Below are 22,189 nucleotides of genomic sequence, written 5' to 3' on the forward strand. Positions count from 1 at the left end.
GACCCTTAGTGGCTGGTCACCTCCCTAACTCAGGTAGCATCAGGGGACAACAGTGTTTCCTATTTATCCAGGTGTCATCTAGAAGAGCCAGAAACCTTTTTTGCTGGCTGCCCTCAGGGCCTCTTAGTCTTCCCTCCCTCTGGGCCTCTCCCCTTTGGCTTGGAGACTTTCCCAGGAAAGAGCTTTCACATGGAGCTAAAAAGCCTTGCAGATTGACCCCTCTTCAATGGGAATTTGTGCCACTGTTGTGTCTTTCTCAGTGCTTCTCTGGCCACTCTTTTTTAGTTTGTCCCAATAGCCCCAAAGAAAGGGCCCTAACTGGACAGCATGTGTTGTCATGTACTGAAAGAGTTATAAACCTTGGAAAAGATCACTAGGTTATAAATCAAAATATAAGCCTGTGGTTGCCAAAGGGGTGATGTTAAGTATCAGGGTAATGTCTGCAGTAGTGTAGGTATGCCTGTGTTGTCTGTCCTAGCCCACTGTGTGTCAGTCCACCTAGCAAAAAGTCTAAATTCTTCTCTGCTTGAAACAATGGAAAATCAGACTCAACAGTTCATGCCTAGCAGAAACTGTGTCCTCCTGTATCGTGTAGTGCACGCAGAACTAAATTCCCTGGGGGTTAGGTGGGAACCCTACCATTTGCCCTATGCTTCTACAGTGTGCAATAGAGCCCGTAGCCTGCCCTATCAGTGTCTAATTGACACTGTCTTCAGACAAGAGGATCTCAGTGATTGTTCCTAAGGTATAAGACTTACCTACTTTAAAGATCAGATTTTTCAGCTGGAAACTAGTACATTGCAGCTTATAGGAACATAACATGGTAGAGGTGGGATGCAGCAGATCTTTCCTTGCAAAGGAGAACAGACTTCACGAAGCAAATGAATTCAGTTTCTGAGCATTTTTAGGAAATCCTACAATACAGTCTTCTGTGAAAAATACTTCCCTGTGATACTACATCTCCTTCTGTTCAAGCAACCACTTCAGATAACATTAAACACAGGGAAGTACAGACTAGCATAATACAAATCAGCAAGCAATAAGAAGCAATATCTCCTACAGAGATGTACGCAGAAGAGAGAGAAGGATTTCACTGGTGTCACATAGAAAATGCCCAGATCCTATAGTGCTAGGTGTTGAGAGGTAATGTTTATAGGAACAACTTGTGATGATGTTTTGCATAGCATGGTGATATTTCTTATAGCTAATCTCTGGGCCTTCTGCAAGAGATTTCTATTCTCTCCATATCAATAATATAGAAATGATTAAACACCACTGTTTTGAAATAACCTACATAGCTGAGAAGCAGCACCAGAAACTTTACGTGATGTAGAAAATATGGTCTGTACTTTTCAGGCAAATGTCTGGAATTTTTGAAAAGTTAATTAGAGCATCTTAAGGCACTGTTAAAAGAGAATGCAGATTCCCCACATCTGGCTCAGTGCTTTGATCACATAACAAGCTTCCCTTTTGCTTTGGTGTTTAGGCTAAGAACTGGACAGGGTGAGGCTAATAAACCTGCAATCACGGTATTTGATGGTGGGTGTCAGTCCCCTCAGTCCTCACCTGTGCTCACTACTTGTAGAGGCTTCAGCTGAGGTGGCACAGCTGGCAAAAACAGGAAATGATTCTTAAGCACGGAGGAGTCTACTGCAACAGCACCTGTACCTTCCTCTGGAGCCCCTCTATCTCTTGAGCAGGCAGGGCCTGAGAGATCCCATTTCTAGTAGTTTGATACCTGAAGAGAAGAAGTGTTTCCTAGAAGGAGACAGAAGGATGGAGCCCTGAAGAACAGGAACGGACTTGGCACAGACATGCTAGATTGTATGTTACTGCAGGGAGAAGGAAGCTGCTCACTGTCCCAGCTGTTCTGCACCAGGAAATCTGAGAGGAGAGCTTTAAATTCTTCTTGCTGTACTTTGAGAAAGGTGCAGTTGATAATTATTTGAACTCATGTTTTTTCTTTCAATTTCTTTCTTATCTCCCTTCATTGAAGAACTGGTTGGTTAGGTCATTGAAGTAATCATTTCTGGAGAACCATAGCTCATTGGGTGCCAAAGTAGTTTAATTTCCCCAGGTTTCTGAGTAGGTTCTCAAAGTGGTCTTTACTAATGACCCCTACAGATCAAACCTGATTGTATCTGTTGTTAAGCAAAGCCTGTCAGAAGTGCTATAATAAAATGCAAAGCTGAGTGCAAATATATAAAAAAATAGAAATAATTTTTAAAAATTAAAATATTAAGGCCAACAGAACTTCGGAAAAGAAAAAGCTATGGAAGGCATTGGAGATTACTTTTACACTTTCCTTTGATAAAGCTGAAGCCTAATTCAGTTCTGCTTGAATGCAGAAAAGAACTAGGACTGCATTTGGCAGCCCATGAAGTACGGGCTTAGTCTGTACAACCTCATCTACCATACCAGAGAGTGAAGGACAGGATAGCCAGGTTAAGGCTAACAACTTAAATGAGAACATACCAGTCTCATCACTCTCTTTTTAAAATTTATTTCTCCACCCTTCCCCCCCACCCTCCCAAGAAACGCTCATTTGCACACTAATGACTTTTTGTAAGTAATTGGTGTCACAGATACCCAAGGCTGAAAACGGTCTGAGTGGAACTTGATGTCTATCCTTCACCAGCTCCTGCAGGCCTTCTTGAAAGTGGCAGCCTAGACCCTCAGAAGGTCTAGAGCATGCACTAAAGTCAAGAACTTCCTCTTAGTATTTGTCAGCTCTTCTGATCCTGCTTTGTGATCTTAATTTTTTCAGGCCATAGACAAATCTTGGAGATTTGAGAGATAAAAGAAACTAGGCTCCTGAAAGTCTCAGGGCCTTAGCAGTTCTGACCAAATCAGGTTCTACCTTATGGCTGAGGTCCAGTCCTGTTCAAGATGGCTTATTTAGGCCTATGGGGAAAAGAAGTAACTGTCTGGGAAAGAGAGTTTGGTCCTAAACTGTCAGCCATTAAATACAAGAGTATTTTGCCAGCAGAATAGGAGAAGCTACTTCCAATAAAGCCAATCAAAAGCAATTTCCCTGCTGAAAGGTGGCCTACCTGAGACAGAGCAGCCTGCACCAGCTGCACGCCACTGCTGTCAGACTTGGCCGGGTCTGTCAATTAAGGGAACACAGAGCAATCTGTGAGCGCTGAAAGGGATCCCTTCAGAGCCCTCTGTGGCTGAGAGACAGGCCCATTGTCTGCATGCATGTCTCACATAGTTTCAGAGTCCTGATAAGCAGGCATGCCATGAAAAACTGCATTATATGGTGAGCTCAGGAATACTTTGTCTGGGGGTAGATGAGATGGGGGGAGTGGGAGAAGAGGTAACACTGCACCTTTGCATTGTGGGAGGTGGGGCAATGAAAGACGTCGCGTTTGGTGGTCCCCCAACATAACCTGCTCTCTCACAAACTCTTGTTGAATGATGAAGTCGCAGTTTCCTCTAATTCCCCTCCTCCCCTCCATCCTTGTCATTTCTTCTGGAGTTCAGAAATCAGTTGGGAAATTACTGCAGCACTGAGAAGACAAACAGCTTAACCACCTTCAGCTGCTGTCTTGCCACATATTGAGAGTCCTTTTTCCAGTGAATCTGGGACCCCCAGGGTCTATAAGTCTGAGGCAGGGAAGAGTGAAGACTTCAGATTTCCACACGTGTTGTAGAGACCATAGAATAGGAAGGTAGGCACAGCTCCTAGGGGAAGGAATGAGTGGAGTTCCCTCACCAGCTGCTAACAAATGTTTGCTTTCATCATCCTCAGCTTATAGCCTGGTGCCTGGATCCCTTGGTGCAAATGGGCCCTTTACATTTCCTAGATACAGACCCAGAAAAGCTGGTACTCTTGGATGAGCACATCTTAGTCTACAACAGGATGTTCTCTTCGACTCCATTGCTTGAGCTTGGGGGAGTACATAAAGAGGTTAGTACATTCAAAAATGCCTCCATTACAAAGCAAACAAAACCAGTCTCTAGGTTGCTTTTATGCTACCTTTTTAGGCCACTTTGCATGGAAAGAGAAGGTTCAAGCAGAACTCTCTCTTTCAAATAGAATGTCCACTATGTAAAGTTAGCTTTCCATATGCTTGGAGGGTATGGAGACTACTTTGTGCAATAGGATGCAAAGAAATTTATACATGGGAGCCAGCAACTCTGTCACTAATGCTGTAGCATAGAATTGGAAAGAACCAATGCTGTGGTTAAACCAATGCTGCCATCTAGAAGATGAAGAATGGCTCGCAAGTTACTTTTCCTAACGCTTTTCCTTTTTCCTTCTGGCTGAGGTGTTTGTTTTGCACTCACTGAAGCTGATAGTCTTCATGTTTAATTTTAGTTGCAGGCACTCTAGATGATCTTTGTTCAGTGTTTAAGCCAAATTTTATTGTAGACCATGCCTACTTTTGACTGTCATAGACATGTTGGTCAAAAGCCATTTCTGATAAAGCTGTTAAATTCTGTGGACCTACCAAGGGATGAGCCTGGCCCATACACCTCAGCTTTCATATCAGTTTTTTGGCAGTACAGAGGACTGCCAAAGAGAGGATTGAATTTCTGATCATTCAGTCATTAGTCTTCAGCAGATATACCCTTGTCAGGCTTTAGTGATTTGTCTGCAGCTCACCCAGTGTACAGTGACACTCCAGGAGATGGCAGATCCTAGTTTTTCCCAGTTGGGGAATACGTCTTGGCTCAGCATGTTTGATACGAAAAATTAATGGATTTGTTATTGGATGGTTATTGGATGTTATCTTTAATCTCTGACTTGGTGAGGCTCATGGAAACTCATCTTTCTTTTCATGTTAAATAAAGCTCCCACCATGAATGCCAAATCCTACTGTCTATTCTCACATTCTTCACTGCACACTTATATAATATTGCCAGTCCTGGATAAAGTTGTTGTGCTGACATATTTGATTTATTTTTAAAGTTTTTAAATTCCTGTGTGTATCCTTTATTTTAATTCTTTCTGTGTATATATATGCACACTTAAATTGACAAGAGAGACTGGGCTTGCTTTAATCTCTCTTCCTCAATTCTTCAAACCAGAGACTTTGCTAATGTTCATATTAGTCTCCTAAAACTGTGTGTTCCCCCTGCATCCTCAGAAGTGCAATTCATGACCTTTCTCCCACCCAAGTGCTGGCAGACCCTTTTCTGAAGCACACCAGAAGCCCACAGCATCCGCTGAGTCATGCTGTGGGTTCTGGAGGGCACCTTGAAGAACCTTGTAATTTCCTTTGGTTTGTCTGTCTTGGTATTTTTTGAGCCTGTTGAATCTGAGTCATTCTGATGAGGGAAAGATAAGTTGAGGCATCCCACAAAACTGCCAGCTCTTTTCAACAAAATGAACTGTCTCTTTTGAGTAGCTTATATAAAAATAGCCCTAGCACAATAGTCACATTGCATTTTTACTTGCTTCAAAGAACAGCGGACTAATTAACTGAAGATATTTAGCAGATTGTCATCAGGAGGCAAGTGAGCCACTCAGGGAGATGGATGGGGTAGTTTGTGCTTCTTGGAATTGTTGTTTCAATATCTTGTCAGGCTTGAGCAGATACCAATGGCTTCAAGAAGGGTACACATTCAATCTTTCATATATGTTCAAGGTAGAGGTGAGCTCCTTCATTGTAACGTGGAAGCTGAAGAGCAGAAGGGTAGGTGTCAAATTGATTCCTGGTGTATCCTGCTGTAATTTCAAGGTACAGAAGCCCATTTCTCTTCCTTGCCGTGCTGTTTGTACCCAGTTTATAAGCCAGTGCTCTACATTGGAGCTGTGTATCACTAGCTCTGTGTAACCGTCTCCACCTGATCTCCTCAGTTTTTGCTGTGCCTCCTACAGGCAGGTGTGAGTGACTGGGCGGTTTTGTATCTTTTGGATATGTATGTAGGGTATCTAAAGGGAAATGTTTTCCCTTCTACCACATACTGCAGAGACTTGGTGTCTAGCAGAAAGTATACTGCTAGACATCTGCTTCTTGGAGTCCCTGGGAGCCCCTGTGGTTTAGAAAGCGGAGACCTTTGATCTGTGGTTTGTGTGTGAGAGTTAGATGATGCTGTGGTTTGTAAACAGCCAATGGTTCTCTCTTTCCTTCAAGGTAGAAAATAGTGTGGGTCTGTGATGATGCAGGACATCACGTGACCAATGGGGAGTGCTCAGGATGATGTTGTTTGCTCTGCAAGCTGCAGTTCACCAGTGTCATGTTATATTTTTAAGAAAAGGTGACAGTGTTGGTTGCATCTTTAAGCCACAAACCTCCTTTAGGGGCAGCAGGGAACGGCCAAAAACCAGTAATAAAACCCCATGAGCTGAAAATTTCCTTCTGCATCTCTCCAGGGCATATAGCAGTTGTTCACCCCAGGCAAAAGTGTTCCCCCTTCTTACAATGACTTGTCTGTAGAAGGGGTATTTGTCCATGGGCACCTACCCCATCAGGGGTCCTGTGGCACTGCCTGCTGCAATTTTAGAGTTCAAAGGAGTGTGACTGCCATTATTGGTCATGACCCTGGAGGTTATGCTTAGCAGTTTGGGTAAGGACTGCTGCAAAAATGTTGAGCTTGAGCAGGGACTGCTGTGTAAATGTTTGTGTCCATTTGGGGAGGGTGGCACTCAGAGTACACATCTCTGAAGGAAAAGAGTGGAGCTGTGCTTGTGCCTCTGCAATTTTGTGAAAAATGATGTGCAACAGTCCAATGCTTAGAATATAAAATCTGGTGCACCGGACTAACCAAATATCCATCTTCCATGCAATCTTGTCTCCTTACAAAGTGAATATTTAAGGAAGGGAATAAGAACAGGATGGGTATATAGCGAGCTCTCTGATACATAGTGTCTAGGAATCAGATCTGAGAGATTTCTTGAAATGGAGAATATATTGGACTGATTATGACTGGTATTCACCACTGGATTAATATCAGTCCCTTGGGCTCCCCTGACACAATTGCCTTGGGCAGCAAGTCTGGCAGCATTTGAAAGCTAGGAAGGAGAAGCTGTGTGTTCATAGGGGAGGAACCAGTGCTGAGGCCTGTAACAGCATGAGTGCTGCCAGGTATGGCAAACTGAGAGACTCCAGCTGGGAAGGAATAAGAAGTGGAAACACGTAAATCAACTAGATCCAAGACTATAGATACATCAGAAAAAAGCCACACAATTTTGAGACTGAAAGTGGGTGATTTGTTGGCTATGGAGCAGGTTTCCCTTACAGATGCCACTTTTGTTTTGCCTAAATGCTTAAGAACCTGATCAATTTCCCCCTGACCTCTTGTATCCTATGGTCTCATGAGGTGGCCTCACTCGCAGCAGCTTGGAACGACTCTGGGCAATGTTCTGCCACTCTTCGGTAGTAGGCCCTTGAACAATATTGCTGTAGCCCTTTCAGCAGTAGCCTGTTCCCAACATGCTTCAGCATTGAGGACATACCTGGTGTGGTAGTCTGACATCCACTGCAGATACAGGGCACATGGTTCTGTGTGTGGCCCAGGAACCAGGCACTGCAGCAGCTTGCTGGAGCCTGTTGCCACAGCTCACCTGTGTGGGAAAGGCGTATCTTAAGCACTAAAACATGAGTCTGATGCTTTCTAGAGGCACTGCCACAGTTAGAGAAATGGGATTCTTATAAGAACTTAGTACAACTTTCTTTTTTTTTTTTTTAAATCAGTGGTGTGCTGTAAAATCTCACCCTTAGAGCTTACACATATTAGCAGGAGTGGAGCCCTAAAAGTTTTGAATGTGTTTTTTGTTAAATCCTTAACAGCTAGGTGACTCCTACTTATCATTGCTTCTTCAGAGCTGCTGACATTTCCAAGGAACACTAGCAGGTCAGAAAGTCAGCTTGGAGAAGCTGAGCTGCTTCTTTACCACATTACACTCACCTAGCCTGGTGCTTTATAACTCTGTCTTTAATGATTTTCTCAGCTATTTTTCCTGGTACTGGCGTAAGGCTCACTGAGGTCTATAATTCCCATGATTGCCCTTAGCACCTCTTTTAAAAGAAGCACAGAGTTTTGGCTCCACTCCAGCCTGATGGAAGAGTAGCTGTTTTTAATGATAAATTGAATGATTTTGTTAGTAAACTTATACGAACTTTGATTTCTTTAGAGTGTTTGCATAAATGCCATCTAGTCCTGGAGGTTTCTTATTCTTTCAGTTTTTAGGTTATGTTATTATGTCTTTTTTCTTCCTTTTGAGTTTCTATCTGTCTAGTTTCAATATATCTGGCTTTGTGTGTCCCCTACTACTATTGTTGCTATTTGTGGTTACAGTGTTAACGTAATGTGGTCGAGGTACCCAGATCTCAGACTGGAGACCCTTTATGTTAAATAGTTTATATATATCCAAACCAAGAGTTATTACCTAGGGGACTTTGTGGACAGGATTAAGATAAATTGAGCCTTTATCTAATTTTCTCCCATGGGGCAAATGGGAAAAGTTTACTCAGATCAGCTAGGCCAAGAATAACCTTGTGCAAATATATCTGAGTTCAAGAACATTGCCTGCTGGTGGCAGTCCAGAGCAGAGGGGTCACAAGCGTAGGATTCCACAGCTTTGATGTTCTCATATTCTAGTCCTGTATTTTAACTGCAACACCACATTTCTCAGACTCATTCTATTTTTCTGGATAGTTTGAAAATCCCAATTCTTGTGACTCATAGTAGAACACCCCCTGTAAAGGCATCCCCCTTTCACAGTCTTGTATTTCTGACTGTCAGAGGAATAAGGTACCCAAAACGTCATCAGCCAATTGACATCGTTTAACAACTCACTGCATTACTTGGGAGAAACTCTACTATTCCCCCTTACATAGTTTCTGACTCCTCACCTCACTCCTGCTGTCAGCATCTTGCTGAATAGAGTTTGCTAAAAGAGAATGAGCCCTACCCATTTCCCTTCTCTTGCCTACTCCCAGCAGGCAGGCAATATGGCAGAGTGCAGTCTCCAGTGTCCCTTTAGTCACTTCTCTGCTGTCAGTGTCATAGGGCTAGTGTTTAAGCATTTTCACGCTGGATTTGAAATGAGATTATAGACTGGTCCACTCAATTGACTTAATGGATTTTAAGAAACTAGATCCTATTAATGCAGTCAGTGCCCCAGGGTGCCTCTCCTACTGCAGACAAGATAATCTGCCATGCAAATTAAATCCTGCCTCAAGATGCAGGGCCTGCTTAATGTGATCCATTACACAGTTTACTTGTTTATATCTAATATTGTAACAGGAATAGGCTTACGAGCAGCAGGACTCAACTGAATAGAAGAGTAAATTACCAGGAAAATGAGGTTTTAGAGCCTCTCTCTCTTCTGTTCTCTCAATCTCTCCTATTTCTTCACTCCCTCTCTCTTTCACATGTGAAAACATATTCCTCTTTTGCTTTTTGCATGTAGAGAACAATCAAGGAAAATAATATGCATGTGAGTGATAGATTCTGCTTTTGTTTTCAGAGGTGTAAATTTGGAACTTAGCTAGGAGAAGGAGCTCAAAAGGATCAACAAAACCTTTATGAAGAGGTGAACCTTTCTTTAGCTCTGTTGTTCAGTCTGCATGGGGTTTTGGAATGGGGTACTCTGAGTACTCCCTTTTACTGCAGAAACTTATGGGTGAGATTTTATCTTTCTCCAATCAAGTCACAAGAACAGACATAGGTGGCAATGGTGGATAGAAATATAGAGACTAGTACGACTGGGCTTGAATTCAGGAAAGAAAAAACAGGGATATCAAGTTTTGGCATTCTGAGGGAAAGAAGTCAGAGTCCAAGGAGAAGTGGTTCAGCAAGGTCACAGGCTTCTAACAGAAGTGACTCTGGTCTATATACAGAGATATGCCAAGCAAGATTCTTGTATAAGTGATCCTTTCAAGGACAGGAGGATGGATTATCTAATCTCTCACCTTTATGATAAGCTTATGTTAAGAATCTTGACATGGGGATCCATAAGTTTAGGAACACTGACATTACATTGGAAGAGATACCTTTTTGTATATGACAAAGTCACTGGCTTATCCTGGAGTTCCTGGGATGAGGATGTGGAGAATCAAAGTAATGTGGCAGGATCCACAGCATGAATAAAAAAGAGGAAATTGATGAAAGGGTCTGCTTGAATATTTCAAATTGTAGGTGACTGCTGTTAAGAATAGATGAAGGTCTGATTCCCCTTTGGTTTTGTCCAGTTGCAAGTGAGGTCTCAACTCATTTCCATAACCAAATCAGTTTCCTGGTAGGAGAATATCTGCAGACTGCTTTGAGCATGTTCAGACTTGCATACACTGTATCATACAACCACTGTCCCAACACAGTACGAGCGCCATGCACACACAGTGTGGCTATGTTGCTTTAGCTGCATTAGGAGCTGTAGGCGCAATGATGAATGGGCCTCTCTTCATATTCCTAAAAAAAATGGATGGTTGTGATACAGGAATGTAGTCCTGCTGTGATTTTGTGCAGTGCCTGTAATGGATCCTAAGGTCTGTGGGGATTTCTGAGTGGAAGAAAAGTCAAGGTCCAAGGCAGGGGCATATGTGGAGTGATTCCTTAGGACTTGACACAATCTGCTGCTATAGAGGGCTGGCTGGCTGCAAAGACACACTGTGGACAGACCCAGAACCTGTCCCTTGCAAAGGAAGAAAGAAGGTGCATCAGGCTACTTCACTTTCACAATAGCTTATTTGATCTATTTCTGCAGTGACAGGCATCATCTCTGACAGGATTCAAACAATAATTTGCAATTCTTGTCATTCATTTCTCATTTATCTCATGCAAACCAGTTATTTCACCAAGCCTCAGTTCACAGTCTGTAGCAGTGTGATCTCTTCAGTCTTGTCTGTGCATGTGGAGCCCCGGTATTGGGACTGTGTCTTTGGTAGTAACCAGAGCTATGTGTGTTGCAGCTAGGGCCCTGCACACCCAAATAACCTTGGCAGAGGGTTTATTCCCACTGACAGCAGATAGAGGTAGGTGAGCTCCAGCAGCCTACACAGTGTTAGATGGTCCAGGCCTCATAAGCTGGTGCTGTCTTCAGAAAAGGTCTCCATGCCAGGGAACAACACTGCCTTGAAGCAACACTTTTGCCATCTCTACTGATAGCACCTCATGCAGGAAGACAAGTAACGGGAGGAGGGAAGGGCCCTGTTTTTTTAACTTAATTTAAAGCTTTTTATGAGATTTTCACAGCTGTGATCTTATCAGGGTTTGGCTATAGAAATTAAAGTGGCAATTATATTTTCCCCTTCCTGGAATGTAAAATAAAGTCTTGTGTAAAATGCATTAAAAACTGGAATGTAAAAGTGTAATTAATGTGGAGCAAAAAGCACATTGCGTCATTAACTTTTTTATTAATATTCTCACGCAGTGCAATTTCAAAGCTCAGTGCCACTCCATTTCCCCCAGTGAAATATCTCCCACTCTTTCATTGCAGCTACCTTTAACCTCATCTTTAATGGGATGACAGCAGCTTTCCTCTGGAATTACGTCTCTGCTCATCCATCTGTCCCACTAGACCCTTTCTCCTTCCACTTAGGGCTCCTGTCTGACTAGGGTGCAATTCTGTTACTACTGTAAAGAGATATGGACAAAAGCATGAGATTCATTTGACATCTGTAAAGCAACAATGGAGATGCTTGCTTATCTGCAGGAAGGCTAAGGGGTAGGATTCTTTCTTCTGCTAAGCTGGAGGAGCAAGGCTTCATCTTTGAAAGGCGTTGCAGGATGTCTTGCTTGCAGCTCACATCTCTAGAGATTGTTCTAGATCTATTTACTCTTGCTGTGTTAAGCCCTAATCCTGTAAGTAGTAGTTGCTAGGCACCATCTGGGTACTGACTTAATTTCCCTTATTTTGTTGTCTCTACATGCAGCAAGTATTTTTCAGTTGCTGCTGTGTGAACAGAGGACCCCTGCTTTCTGTGAGATGTCAATCCAAGCTCTTTGTTCTACTCCCATAGCATTAATGAGAAGGTTAATGTATAATTCTTTTCAGAATCATTTTCCTAATGTCAGCCAGTGCCAAAGAAGAAAGTATAGGGCTGTAAGCAACTCTTGCTGAAATTGGGAGTGGTTTGAGTGACAGAACTGTAGTCCAACAGGCAGAAAGCAGACTGAAAGGTTTATCTGCAGTGAAATAAAATGCTTATCCTAATGCGTTGTAGTGTGTCATGTGCCCTATATTGTTTTACAAGAGAGGCCAAGGGATGAAGATCTAGATTCACCATGCAATTCTTTCTCATTTTTTCTGGGCTCCATTCAGCTCTGGAATGGGCAGACATCTCTCAAACTTGTTTTTTGAAGACTTCTAACAGTTTGCCTGTCACACAGTGGCAGATGATTTGTTCCCTGGTTTCTAAGCTTAGCTCCTAGCTTCCTCTCATTTCATTCTAATTTGATGCCAACTTAAAACTGAGGATCTGAGTTTTAGTCCCTGCAATTATCACTAGGCTTGAAGTAGAAGCAAGACTTTTAGAGCTACCAGCTATTTGCTTGGTTTTCAAATGCCTGTAAGAGTTTAGTCCAGGGTATCCATGTATGTATCCACAAATGGTTCATGCTATCAGATGCAAAAGATTCTGCCTGTATTTCCTCGTAAAGATGGGATGTACACAACACCTAGGCTGTATTGAGTAAGATAAGACATTTACTGCATCTGATGATTTTATTGTAGAATGGGATTATCTGCGCATCCATCCTTCTCTGTAGAATTCCAGAGAGCTCACAAGTTGTTTAGATCTTACCCTGGTCCTGGGAAATGGTTGACAGTTTGCTTGCATCTCACCTGAAGTATTTATGATGTGACCTGTGGCATTTTGATAGTTAGGCCATGATCAGTAAAATGGAGGTATATGAGTCACCTCATGTCAGAAAGGAGAAATTTGGAGAAAGGAATTTTGGCCTCTACAAGTGAAGGATTAATTTGGATGCTGTGTATAGAAGAGAAGCCCGTGGTAAGTCGTCAGAAAATGCTCTCCCAATTCTCCCCTACACTGCCATGAAAGGGTAATTGATTTGTAGGGCCATGGCCATGAGTTTCCTAGCACAGTAATGTACAGAAGAAAAATAAAAGATAGCCTGGTCTCAGAGATCTTATAAAATGCTCTGTCTGGGGAAAATTCCCTTGAAGTATGTAATCAGTGCTTTACTGTTAACTGGGCTTTCTCCAAAGACGTGAAATAGCTAATAATGAAGAGAAGTTGTCCTTATTTGTTGGCCTGGGGTGGAATCCTAAAATCCACTGAGTATGAGCTAGTATTCATTGTGATCTGCTGTTTGTCTGAAGAAGACATCTGACAGTGTCAATCAGACTTCCTATTCATTGATTTTTCAACTGCTTGCTGAACAAACCCAATGCATTTCACAATGCATTGCCAATACTATCAACATCTTAGCAGAAGCTGTTGTTCACATTTTGACTGAAATTATTATTGCAATTGCTTTGAAATTATAAAAATTTTAATTTAATGAAAACCATCTCTATGGAAATTATACTGGGTTTCAGATTAATTATGTATGTATTTCACACATCTGTGATTCTGAGGTCCTGTACTATCAATTTCATCATTCCTTTTCTTAAGGCTTTTTTCTGAAAAAAAATGTCAGGAGGTAAAATGAGTGTTTACCAGTCATCTGTCACTTTGCTCTTTTTCAGCTTGTTGATTGGGTTGATATTTACCAGCATCCTGGGACTGGACTTGATGAGAACTATGCACTGTGTACTTGCCTGGTACTTCAGCTCATAGCGCTTGAATTCTTGTAATCCCTTGTCAGTGAGTGCCAGCTACCTCTCAGATATTACTACATCAGGTACACCAGGATTAGAAAAATTACTTATGACATGAGTGTTTAGCTTTAGTACATTCTCATAAAACTAAGTGGGGGAAGAGGAAATGTTTGGCTCCAAACATACGATGCTTTTTACAAGATGGTTATGTTATTCTGTATCATCTATGTTACTGCTTGTCATAGCACTTTCTTTTTTTTCCCCACTGGAATTCTGCTCACCTGTGGCCTATATAAATTAATTTAGAGATGCCTTTAAGATTTCTCAGCTCCCAAATGAACAATACAATTCTGATAGTATAAAGACAGCACAGAATCGTGGGCACCAATTTTAGAGAATCCCCTCTAGTGACAGAAGTGCTTTACCTTAAGCTGTACTTGTGGTTGTAAGCATGCATTCCCAAATTCTGTGCTAATACACAATCTCAGCCAAAATGTAGCCTTTCCTTTAGGACATCACTGTCTAGAATTTGAGACAAAGTTATTAATTTTAAAATGAGGCTGATATACCCACAATTAGGCTCTGGACTTCTGTTAAATACCCTGGAGATTGGCTCAGTGGCCAGCAGAGACAATACTGCTATACTGCTTCATTTGAAAGTATGTCTTTATTTTAAAGTGTTTGTCGGGGTGATGGCAAAATTGAATTATGGGTTACTTCAGAGAACACATATTAAAAAATAAAAAAGGTTAAAAAAGAAAAAGTGTACCTTGTCCCATCATCATCTTGTTGCATCCATCTAATTTTTGTTGTGCCAAAGAGGCATATGCTGCTCTTTTCAATATTAAATGTTATGCTGTAAAATGTCAATGTAACTACCCTCTTTGAAATTGCCACTGACAGATTAATTCTGTGCTTAGTGTCCTAACACCTACAGGGGTATTGCCTTTAGCTCTTTTATTTTCATGCTATTTTATTGAGATTTTCATCTTAGTTCTTTGGACAGTTCTGCAGAGTGGTGCTGTTTGGGTGCTGGTTCATACAGCTCATTTGGGCATGTATTCCTTGCAGTTTACCCTTTGTTGGCACCCCTTTGTATGCTGAAGGATGGATATTGATGGTGATTTCAACTTATTCATGATCTACCTGCATGCTTTTCTGCTTTTGCTGGGGGGTATGTTGTCTCTCTTAAATGGGATTTACATATTTCATGCTCATTCAGCCCAGCAGCTTTTGCTCTCTTCACAGTTGCCTTGAGCCTTTGATCATTTTCTTCTGCTGTTTTACCCCAGCTTAAAATGCCATCTGTATCCATACCATCAACAGTTTGTTGTTCTAGTAACAGCCCAAATGGCAGTCTGCAGAGACAGCATTTCTCTAAAGGAGTGTGCAGTCTGCACAAGTGAGAGCATGGTTTTTTGAATACTGCTGATGCATCTACTGTAAATTGTCAAATCTTTTTCTTTCTCCAATACTTTTCTTCTTGTAGACAATAAAATATGTTCCTTTTTACATTTTTAGTTACCTTTTAGGTCTCTACAGTAGTAAGAAATTCTTTATCCTTGTCCCACGAAAGTCAAGGAGTTTCCTCATTTTACTGATTCTTCTGTTTACATTATGATTCATAGTCTATATTAGTTTTTGATTTAGCAGTCACACAATCTGAGACAGCACAGCTTTTCCACTTGTATTACTTACTGTGTTCATTCTGACTCCTTTTAATACATCTTTGATTCTCCTTTGGTAATTAGGCTTCCTGACTCTCCAGTTATATATTTGCTGTGTAATATCCAAGACTGTACTTTTCTGTACATTATCATGTGCTCTTTTCCTTGTTGTTGTTGCAATGAATATTGGAAGTTGTATTCTTTCCAATTTGTGATTTTTCTATATGATCCTGCCTTCACTTTCCCCCCTTCTCTTATTTTGGCCTTTAAGAGGAGCTATTTATAGTGGTTTTGATAATACATTGGTTGAAGCTCATATATCCAGCTGAAGAGTATCAAATATCTCAATTGTTCTGAAGTTGGTAAAGCATTCATCTTAAAAATCATTGTGTCCCTACCACCTTGGAGGAATTTGGAGGACTCTGGTGGTACCCTCCTGTCCCTGCCTGTTGATGGTGACTGCTTTATCTGCTGCAAGGGCTGATCCAGGGTCACACAGGGGTTCTGCGCTACAAGAGGTAGCCTGAAACCTGGCTTTGGGTGGGAGGCTGGGCATCACTTGCAGAAAAGCAGGGGTGATAGAGCTCATTGCAGCAGCAGAATGGCTGTGCCTAATACAGCATAGCAAAACCTTTGCTTCTTGTACTGGGAAGCAGTGGTGACCAGCTACTTTGCCATTCACTCCTCTCTCCTTCTAACCCTTGTTGGAAATCAAGCTTTGGGGTAAAGAGCAATATAGCTGCCTACTGCAACTCTGATGACAGCCATACCTAGCAGACACAAAAGCTGTAAGAAGGGGCCTATCTGATGAAGGCAGTAGTTGCAGATGTGCTGGCAGAGAGGTGGCCTTTTAGAATAGGAGTGATCAAATGCTTATTAGATTAAAATGGCCACCTTCAGATGCACTTGGGAGCAGATGGGAAGCTGGTACAGTACCCAGAGGACAGGTGGGCTGTGCTTATGCCAGGTTGCTCTTCTAAGCAAGTGACTTGCTGTCTCTGGACTAGCTGAGGCTCTCCAGGGGTCTTTGAGGTGTTTCACTGTTTCTGTCCTAGCAGGAAGGAAATAGAAGCCATGCACACACAGTGTAAAGCTGCATTAACAGCTAGGCAGACAGCTGCCTGCTTTCAGACAAGAGCTGGCCTGAACTGAGCAGTACACTGTGCTTCCAGCAGGGCACCTCGGCATAGAGCACTTGCTGCTGCCAAGTGCTGAGAGCCTCCTTGGTAGTGCTGTGTATTTGTACTTCCTTAGCTGAAGATCAGCAATGGCCTTGGAAAGAGCTCCTGTTTATTAGTATGGCTTTGCTATGTAATCATTTGTGAACTGCCAGCATTTAGGGCCTTATCCAAAATCCACTGGAACTGTAGGAATCTCTTGAGCTTTTTAAAGTAGGTGTTAACTTTCCCTGTGCTTGCAAAGTTTCCCTGGGAGAAGCAGCAGTGCTTTCTGGGTTCCAGTGTGCAGCTGCAGATCTGAGCTATGTGCCAGGGTGGCTCCAGCATACAGTGGTCAGATGGCCTGGGGGTGTTAAATATAGAACTGTCAGTGGTGAATGAAACCAAGATAAAGGGAAGCTTCATGGCCAAATCATTTTGTAGCTAAACCTACCCACTGCCTGGGAAATACATACACTTTTGAGGCCAAGTGCTGGCTTCTGAGCAAAACCTGTGCTCCAGACACTTGAAAAATGTCTGGTCACTGTTTTTCATTAGTAACAGAGTCATAATACCTTCTCATTTACACCATGCTGAGACACATATGCTCAGTAGCTCCATGAATGAGGATGGGAGACTTAAATGGTGAGGGATTTCCATTTTCCTCTTCAACACTCTCCCACAAAGAATCCTCAAACTGATTGAACTTAGGTGAAAGAGAAAGAGGGATTCACAGAGAGGAGCTGGCTCTCTTTACAGGGTATACAGTGAGTTGGGTTTTGTTCAGGTAGGAAGAAAGCTAAATGTTCCCACCCACCTTGTCACATTCAGAACTACAGGGACAACTACTGATACTTCCCTCAGACTAAATGACATCTGGAAAAGAAGGACACCCTGTCAGAACAATTAATAAAATAAAGGTAGCATTAAAGTTCTTTAAAATCATTAACCAGGACAGACTGCTAATTGGTTGAAGATATTTTCCTTGCTTGGTTGCCAACTCTCTTAAACTCATGAGGTAGCCCTCAAGAACAGACTCGATATGTTGAGATGTACTCAGCTCAGACACAGTTATGCCTTATCTTCTTGGTGGTCATAAGGAAGGCCCACTTCATCACTGCATGAGCAGTAATGTGGATGATGGAAACTTGGGTCTAAAAAGTGCTGCAAATGGGTGAATTCTGTTTCTAAGGACTGGAGATAAACTATCATGTTGGATCTTCTGTCTGTTCTGGCTGTTTTTGGTAGAACAAGTAGCTTCTCTCCTTTTGAAAGAAACAGTTAATCTTTATGTACATATAGTCTCTTTGATACCTATCTCTAGTCTCCTCAGAACAATCTTAAAACTGAGGAATAAATTCAGCCCATAGGATGGGGAGCTGCTTATGGTTTCATCCTCTGCTATGCTTGTTAAGCATTTTCTAGAGTAGTAGGTGCCTTCACATTCTTACAGAGAGTGGGATGGTTACAGGGTCACCAGGTCAGTATGCAGTCTGTCACAACCACCACCTAACCTTGAAATAGACTGTGATCCACTTTGAGACACAGGAAAATGTAAAATGAAGCACAGAAAAAGCTCGGCTGAGCAAAGAAGGCTGGTAGAACCTATTCTTATCTTTTCTCTGTCCCAGATGAGGATCAACAAATAACACCCATTTTCAGACCACCACTTGTTCCCTTATCTCTTTATGTCCTTCCCCCTTTCTGGTTGGATACTTTCTTCATTTTCTTGTATAGAAATGAACTTGGCAAGAGTCTTTAGGCAAGAGAGCACACCTTATTCTCTAAGGCAAACTCCTTGATTACTCTGAGGTGGTTTCCTTTAAATCTGTGCTGAAGTGCAATGGAAGATTTGTCTATGGCCAGGGTCCAAGTCCACAGTGAATGCAGGCAGAGAGAATGGAAGGACAGAATAAGAGAAAGAGGAAAGGAGGAAAAGGGAGGCACTGTGACCCCTGCACTGAAGCCTTGTGAGCGTGGCAGAGACTTCTGTGTGTTTGTGTGGAATGGGGGCTGTTTAGATAAACAGATGGCAACAAATGGCATAAAATTATATACCCATAATGTCAGTTCATAACATTTTGTTCGACATACTTGATTTAATCGCTTAGCTGACGATTTTGCTTTTGGGCCCATATGGTGGCAAATGGCAAATGAACCCTCTTTACACAGCAACTCCAATCTGGCACTTTTATCACCGAGACTTAGAGAAGAATCCAGGAGGATAGAGATGCAGATGGAAAATGAATGAGCAAGCAGGGTGGGGTACATGTGTGGGAAGAGAAGGTTCTGAAGGTGTGACCAGGGGAATGTTTTTGGGAGATGGAATTGGGGGGTGGTGGTGAAATGGGGAAGGGAGGACTAGGGCAAAAGAAATCAGGATGTGCTATTTTTAAGACCATCTAAGAGATGAAATAGGGAATTTAGCAGGGAGAATTTGAGAGAAAACTTGTGGAGAGAAAATATATGAAAATATAAGGAGAATGGTGCCAAGAGGAAAAGAGAGAAGTCAACAAGGTGGGGATAGTAGCAGATTTTTAGGAAGCATATTCAAAACTAATCTACAAACGTAAGTGAAATGAGTGTGAAACCAAGAGAACAAATTGTATGACTGGATTCTTCAAAGGACCCAGGAACAAAGTAATAGGAAATGTACCAGATGAAACTTAGTTCTCTTGTGCTGTTATCAATGTGGTACTCCTGAGAAGGAGTATCTCAAAAAGGGCAACATGACAGTGATGACTGAGTTCCCATGGCAGATGACTTTGTCACCAAGACTGTGGTAATATCTGGCACTATTACTGTATACTACAGTATTCTGACTGAGAAATTGCTTTCTTCAACCTAGCTTTTCCTTAAGTTGTGAGAAGGTTGGACCTTCACTTTGAATGTTTTTTCAGCCAGGGTGTGATCTTGCAAAATGTTGAGGACTGTAAGTTTGCCTGGCAGTTAGTGAACAGGGCAGTTCCTTCAGGCACGTCCAGTGTGCCTTCAGGTATTCAGTCTGTGATGGGGATTTTCTTTTGCATGTGCTAAGGAGAACACAGAAGAGGCAACCTTTGAAAGATGCTGCTTCAGTAACTAGGACATAGTCCTCAATAGGATGGAAGTTATATGATGTGGTAGTACCATGCTGAGGCTGTTGCCTGGCAAGAATAAGAAGTTAGAAATCAAATGGAGCTGAATATGTACTTTTTGATACAACATTTTTCCTAGCACAACATCAGCATCCTCATTGCTTGTAGTGCAGAATGAAAAAAAAAAAAAAAAAAAAAAGCAGTCACCAGAATCCCCACTGAATCTAAAGAATTGGTCAATAAGGCTTGGGGAAATGTATTTCCTGTGAAATATGCTGCCAGTGAAATTTCATCATGGCAACATACATGTCTCAGCATAACAATACAAATAAAAAGTCTGAAGACCACAAGAAATTTATCATAATTTAAGCAAGCTTTCTCTAATACCTCTTCCCCTTTTTTTTTTGTATTCTTTTCTGAACCCTTTCAGTAGAGAAGTGCCAGGCTAGTTCTGCTCATTGCACTGTGTTGATCAGCCCAGCAGTTGATCTGAATCTGATTTGCACCATACTTGGGGTGGTGAAGAGTGGTAGCTGCTGGGGAGTTTATAGCTCTTTTATGGGAAAGTTGGATGCTTCTAACCTACTGTTGTATATCTCTAAGTACTGGAGAATTCAGCTATAGAAATTGCACTAGGTCCAAGTTTCCTCTGAGATGTCCTGTGCACATTTGGGCGTACTGAGTCCTCAGTTTCACTCTGTTTCTCTTGAACGTTACTTCATGCAGCTGTGGCTGGGACCTCCACACTGTTCAGCTAGTTAGTTTGTGACCAGTTAGTACCAATTAGTTAAAGACTTCTTGTTTGATTGAGACTTATTGTAGTTAAGTCTAGATGTGGCTCATGTTTATTAAAAGATTGGGGTGACTCTAATATTTGTGGTACCTACAAACCATCCCTTTCTGACAAAAATAAGTGCTGCAGCTTCTGCCCAGCTTTCCTTTTTTCTTCTCCTGAACAACTGAAACTGCCTCCCAAACAATGCAGCTCAGCAGGCAGCCATGTAGTAGCAGTTGACTGTGGACTGTGTTGTTCCCAGCCTTACTGGATCCTACTGACTGGTGGAGAGGGGTGCTAGGTAATTTCCAAGTTTGTTGTCAGAATCCACACGGGAGGCTTATAGGCTTCCAGGGTAAGCCTTGGAGGTTGGTTTCCCTGGTCTCCCTCCCTGTCTTGTGAGTTCAATTTCAAAGTCTCTGCAAACTAGTTTGACACAGCTCCCTCCTTCTCCCTTCCCCCCTCCCCGTTCACACCCCCCAGGCTCTTTACAACTAAACAGTTTGTCCTTTTCCCAACGTTTTGGAGAATCTGGGAACGTAAGTGCTCCAATAACTCATGTCTGAGCTCTCATTTACCCCCTGCCGGCATGGGGATGCTGCGCACCAGCCTCTCAGAATGCCAAATGAGTCGTGGCTGCCGCCTTGTCCCCCACGCTCCCCGAGGCCAGCGAGCGGGACCCTCAGCCTTGCTGGGGTTGTTCAGAGACAGCCAGCTGGGCATCCTTCCCTGCTCCCGAGTGTGCCAGTTCTGGAACTAGGAGGTGCTATGTGCAGGACAGGTGGCTCCACTGTTTTAACATTTTGGATATAGGGAGAGAAGGGGGAAGATTAGGTCCCAGAGCTTAAGAAAGAAGAGTTCTGTAGCTTGGATCATAACGGGTGGCTTCATGCAGGGAAATACAACTTACAACTTTGCCTCTGCCACTGATCTTTTACATTTTCTTGGCTCAGTCACTTAGCTTCTGCTCATCTCTGTTTCTCACACTGTCTGAAGGACAGAAGAGCATTTCTTCCCACCATTCCCATGCAGCTATGGGGTTCACACTGAGATCTGGTGTAAAGTGTTTTGATCCTTGATTTGAGCAGAGCAGACTGTGATGAAAAGTGGGACGGGAAAAGACATCAACAGCTTTTGGAAAAGTGGGGATGATTCTCATGAGCTGGGCTTTGCAGTTGATGGATTGAATAGCTCCCAAACATCCTTTGAAAATAACTGAGGATGATTTAGGGTTCAAATCTAGTCATGGTAGGGCTTGTTTTTAAGCTGCAGGAAGAGTTTGGAATTGTGGGTTTTTCCTAACACCATCTCTTCCCTCTGGCTCTGACTACATCAGCTGCTTTTCATTGGCATTCATCCTGCAGTGTATATCTCCTCATCACTGTTCTCCGAGTACTCTGGTGCTCTCCCAAGGGTTTGGTTGGTTGTTTTTTTTTTTGTTTCACTACCCACCCCGTTCATGAGGCTGTGTCTGTTCACATAAGGGGTGCTATTCCCATTTTACAGAAGGAAGCATGGCACAAAGTGGTCTGGGTCTGTCAGTCTGCTCTGGTCTCTGCCCAAAAGTAGTGATTCAATACACAATTCTCACTCCTGTGAACCTGTTAGCTCACATTGTGGTGTCACCAGCACCGGCAGGTGGGTTATCAGCTGTATGGTCCCTGAATGCCAGGCCCATGTCCTCTGTCATTCTGTGTTCAGGCTGGCTGCTCGTCTGGATTGGACCCAACCCCTGACCTGCGTTCCTGAGGGATCGTGCCGGCAGTGAACGCTGATCCTGTAGCTCACGGGATTTGTCCATGAGGAGGGTGGCTCCTGATCCGTCCCTG

General features: G+C 42.5%; 1 protein-coding gene across 1 annotated transcript in view; it reads left to right on the top strand.

Annotated features, from left to right (window-relative positions):
- The window catches only part of LOC138112768 (uncharacterized), a 212,212-nt gene that overhangs the window by 36,393 nt on the left and 153,630 nt on the right, over positions 1–22,189 (top strand). Inside the window, exons 3-5 of the mRNA XM_069020365.1 lie at positions 3,490–3,677; positions 3,758–3,916; positions 13,613–13,767. The gene's annotated coding sequence lies outside the window, so the exon portion shown is untranslated. The remainder of the gene's footprint in view (positions 1–3,489; positions 3,678–3,757; positions 3,917–13,612; positions 13,768–22,189) is intronic.

Source organism: Aphelocoma coerulescens, chromosome 6, assembly GCF_041296385.1.
Source record: "Aphelocoma coerulescens isolate FSJ_1873_10779 chromosome 6, UR_Acoe_1.0, whole genome shotgun sequence".
Lineage (NCBI taxonomy): Eukaryota > Metazoa > Chordata > Aves > Passeriformes > Corvidae > Aphelocoma > Aphelocoma coerulescens.